Below are 5070 nucleotides of genomic sequence, written 5' to 3' on the forward strand. Positions count from 1 at the left end.
AGCAATTTTAGAACCCAGGAAGAGCACATGTATTTCCATGCACTTCACGTGTTTCTCTCTCTCTGAAAACAATCATACAATCACAGAAAATTAGGGCTGGAAGGGACCTCAAGAGGTCATCTAGTCCAACCCTCTTCTCAAAGCAGGGCCACCTCCAACTAGATCATCCCAACCAAAGCTTTGTTTAGCCAGGTCTTGAAAACCTCCAAGGATTGAGCTTGCATCACCTTTCTGGGTAACCTGTTCCAGTGTTTTACTACCCTCCTAGTGAGAACGTTCTTCCTAGTGTCTAACCTAAACTTCCCTTGTTGTAACCTGAGACCAGTGAGAAAAGTCTAGCCCCACCCTCTTTCAACCCCTCTGCAGGTAGTTGAAGGCTGTTACTAAATCCTTTATTAGTCTTCTCTTCTTCAGAGTAAATAAGCCCAGTTCCCACAGCTACTCCTCATAAGTCATGTCCCCTAGCCTCCTCCTCATTTTTGTTGCCCTCCTTTGGACTCTCTCCAATTTGTTCACATCCTGCCTGTAGTGGGGGCTCCAAAATTGAACACAGTACTCCAGTGGTGGCCTCACCAGTGCTGAATAGAACGGCGGTCATCCTTGACCTTCTGGAAACACTCCTACCATGCAGGCCAGGATGCCGTTAGCCTTCTTCACAACAGGGGCACACTGTTGGCTCATCTTCAGCTTACTGTCCACGGTAACCCCCAGGTCCTTTTTTGCAGACCTGATGCCCATCCAGTCAGCCCCCAGCCTGCACTGGTGCATGGGATTGTTCTGTCCTAGGTGTAGGACTTTGCACTTGTCCTTGTTGAACCTTATGAAATTTCTTTTGGCCCAGTTCTCCAATTTGTCTATGCCACTGAATCCTAGTCCTACCCACTAGGGTATCTACTACTCCCTCCAGCTTGATGTCATTTGCAAACTTGCTGAGGGTGCACTTCATTCCATCTTCCAGGTCATTAATGAAGATATTGAACAAAACCAGCCCCAGGACAGATCCCCAGGGCATTCCACTTAATACCAGCTGCCAACTAGATATCGAGCAATTGACTACTACTCTCTGAGCCCAATGCTTCAGCCCATTTTCTGTCCACCTTACAGTCCATTCATCCAGCCCATACTTCCTTAGCTTGCCTGCAAGAATGTTGTGGAAGACTATCAAAGCCTTGCTAAAATCAAGGTACACCACATCCACTGTCCTCCCCGTGTCCACAGAGCCAGTCATCTCATCATAGAAGGCAATCAGGTTGGTTAGGCATGACTTGCCCTTGGTGAATCCATGCTGACTGTTCCTAATCACCTTCTCCTCCTCCAAGTACTTAGAAATGGATTCCTTGAGGATCTGCTCCATGATTTTTCCAGGGACTGAGGTGAGGTTGACTGGTCTGTAGTTCCCTGGATCCTCCTTTTTCTTTCTTATATATGGGCACTATATTTGTCCTTTTCCAAGCATCTGGGACCTCGCCTGATTGCCATGAGTTTTCAGAGATGATTGCCCATGGCTCTGCAGTCACATCAGCCAATTCCCTCAGCACCCTTAGGTGCATCCCATCTGGCCACATGGACTTGTATATGTCCAACTTTTCTGAAAAGTCCCTAACCAAATCATTTTTAAATAGAGCAGGACAGCATAACGTCTGAGCTTTCAAAGCAATGCACTGTCAAATACTCATATTCATCTGACCAGGTGCCAAAACAGCATAAATAAAACCCACAAGCAGCATGTTTGCTCACCTTTCACCACTGCCAGAATTTACAGTGGCATAGAATTGATTAAAGTGAGAGAAGAATCAAATTCAAATTCTGTTTGGATCCAGAATATAAATATAAGGCAGCTTTTTAGTTAGAGAATGATCATCCTGTTTCTTTTCCTCCTTGGGTTTCACTGGGGTGAACTCTAACACTAAGTAGGGATTGTGAAATCGCAGGAAGACTGTGAGGTCTTTGGTAGCCAGCTTTCTTGGCTGGCTCACTTCTCTAGCCTTTCTTATAAAGGTCAAGAGCAAAACAGATGCAGTCCAGAAACAGAGTGATTTGCAAAGCCCCAGGTTCAGATGTTCACAGATAGACCACTGCAAAAACTCTGGGTTCAGCTCTGAAAGTACCCAAAAGTTGACACATTTTTCCACTTTGCTAGATACCATATGAATGGCACGGTGACCTTAAATGCCACAATTACTCTTAGAAATGCCTCAGTTGACTTGCTACTAGTGAAAATATGTCTTCAGCCTTACTGCTGCATGTAGGAATATCAAAACTGCCACAATGAACCAGGCCATTCGTTCTGCAACTGTCTTCAATAGCAATTAGTACCAGATGACTCAGAGGAACAGGCAAACCCAAAACATATTAACAGGAATAAGAGAGAGGTTTCTTCCTACCCATAGGCAGCTGCATCGTGTCCTGAAATCTGAGGTTGATATTTCTTATGTATGGCTTCTTTTGGTGCTTTGGGAAAGGAGTAAAAAGAGCTTGTCCTCCTATTCACTTCAATTCTGTGCTCACCTACTTGCATCTTTTTTCTCTGAAATGGTAAAGCAGTTATGCTGACTACTGCAAGCATTTCAAAGTGAGTCATTTTTTAATGTTTCATTGATTTCATAGAGTTCCTCCACTGCATCTAAATTAACATTGACAAAATCTCAGATGCTCCACACACATCAATCTCTGTAGTGTTTCAAGAACAGTTTTAGGGAGACCCTGAATTTACATGCTGAAGAAATTTTTCACATGTAGGTTTCACATTGCCTACCATGCTACCATAATGAATGGACTACGAGGTGTTGTGGCCTTTGGATCATGAAAGGATAGGTCCAATCATAATACCAAGACTCTACACAGCTGTTTTCAGACAAGCTCACCCCATTAGTGCAATACTGGAATTATACATATGCGGGTGGTTTCCCTCTTATTAGAATGGCAGGACAATACAGCGTATGTTTCACATCAAGGCTAATCATGAGTAACTGATTTCACAACAGATCTCTCATTACCATAATGGGAGGATTGTATATATGTGTTGTTTAAAATCAGCTCTCTCAATCAATTCTATTGGCTATCCAAGTGTACTGCTGGTGTCATAGTAGCCTCCCCTGCTAATCTTCAAAGTTTAAAAATCACTTCTATATTTCACTCAATACATTTAAATACAAGTAGTAATTTTAAAAAAGGAACATTTAAAACACAAAGCCTAGCTAACATGAAATAAGGTAGTTGAATTCCATTTTTAAAGTAAAAATGTGTCTCCAACTTTAAGTCGCTCTATTTTTTTATACATATTACAGCAGAACTGTCCAGCAGGCAACCCGAGGGCTACATGTGGCCTCCATGGGGTTAAGTTCAGGTACCCTAGCTCTTGCCTGGCCACTGCTCCCCCCATCACTCTGGCTGCAACAGCACCTGGAGTCTCTGGGCTCTCTTCCCCTCCCCTGGCTCCTGCTTCCTGCCCCTGCCAGGGGGATTCCTCACAGCATGAAGCCTATGAGCCAGCAGCATGACCTGGTGCAGCATGTATGGCATGCAGCTCCTGCTGGTGTGGCCCACACGGCATGTGCCCCCAGTCACTTAGAAGTTAGACAGCCCTGTGTTACAGCAAGAAATACATTTCCATGGAATTAAAAGGGGTTCAACTATTGAAACTCCATTAAACCTTTTTCTGCTAGCTCTAAGCAACACAGAACAAACAGCTGACTTAGTCTGACCAACCCACCCTTGAAGACATTTATAGGAATCTTTGAGTTCAGATATTAGTGTTTGCAGTATGCATAAAGCAGTGTACATTTTGACCCTAAACCTGTAGTGTACAGCATATTCTTGTACACATTTCCAGTGATCTCACTTCTAAATGACTTCAGTAGTTTCTCTGCTGAAGTTTATGCTGAAACATTTTGTAAACTATCGATAAAACTTGGTATGTTGTGAGCTAATATTTCTCAGAATACCATATTTTCCTCATATATAGAATGCTCCTTTCCACCAAATATCAGGGTATCAGGACCGTGTGTATTAAGCGGAGAAGCTGATTTCCTGCTTGGGGTTGATTCCTGCTCTACAATGCAGCAGGTTTGGTATTACTGTTCAGGCAGCTGAGGGATACAGTTGACTTAATGGATCATTGCTCTTCACTCTACATGTATTAACAGTTGTCTCTCCTTTTTAATGTTCTTGATGTCCCATTACTCAAGCTAACCTTTCTTTGTGTAATTTTGCTGTCTGCTAGCTGCTCCTGGTCTCTCTCTTCACAGCCTCTTTAAGTTCTTTTTCTCAGACTCTTTAGCTGTTCAGCACAGACTCTTTAGCTCTTTTTCAAAATCATAATCCATCCACAGAGACCAGTCTTCAGCATCTAGGAATTCAGTTTTAGTTACGTAGGGAAGGGAGAGTGAGTCAACTAAAGTTTAGCCTCTGAATAACTGGAAAAATCTTTTTTCTTCATTCTGCCTTTCAAAAACAAGGGTCATTTAATATTTGGGGGCATGCTGTGTGAGAGAAGAAATACAGTATTTTTATAAGCATATAAAGCATAAGCATATAACCACTATAGGCAGAGTCATGGTTGCTCTGGTTTTATTATTGCTTTTCAGTGCATGTGAAGGTAATTATTGACTTTTATGTATGAAAGTAACTATGTGTTAAGGAAAACATCTGATAGAGTCTCCATTTGCAATTTTGTACATTTTTGCCGCTTCTGGGTTTTGTTTTGCTTTTCTTGCTTTTGTTTATTTTCGTTTGTTTTGAGTGGGAGTAGCATTTTTTATGCATAGAGTTCAATAAGTTTAGATTCATGTTAACATAATATACACTAGCAAATTGCCTGTCAAGAATGATGGGTGGCAGGGACACAGACCCACATCTGGTTCTGCCCCACCTTTGGGTCCCAGCTCATTGTTCCCCTCCCCGGTTCAGGTCCAGGCCCATTCCCCCACCTCCCTCCTGCCAATTTGAGTCTGAGCCTATTCCCTCCCTCCCTATGGCTCTGGGCCTATTCCCCCTTCCCCCTGCCAGTTTGGGTCTGGGCTTGTTCCTCCCCTCCCCACTGGGTCTGGGCCTGTTCCCCCCCCCCCCCCC

The 5070-nt window shown here is 43.3% G+C and overlaps 1 long non-coding RNA gene across 1 annotated transcript in view; it reads right to left on the reverse strand.

Annotated features, from left to right (window-relative positions):
• Positions 1 to 3488: 3488 nt before the first annotated feature.
• Positions 3489 to 5070, reverse strand: part of LOC109294247 — a 12178-nt gene continuing 10596 nt past the window's right edge. The window contains exons 2-3 of the long non-coding RNA XR_002096489.1: positions 4854 to 4855; positions 3489 to 3501 (exon numbers count right to left, since the gene is read on the reverse strand). This is a non-coding gene — a long non-coding RNA (uncharacterized LOC109294247). The remainder of the gene's footprint in view (positions 3502 to 4853; positions 4856 to 5070) is intronic.

Source organism: Gavialis gangeticus, unplaced genomic scaffold (assembly GCF_001723915.1).
Source record: "Gavialis gangeticus isolate Ggan-Ray unplaced genomic scaffold, GavGan_comp1, whole genome shotgun sequence".
Lineage (NCBI taxonomy): Eukaryota > Metazoa > Chordata > Crocodylia > Gavialidae > Gavialis > Gavialis gangeticus.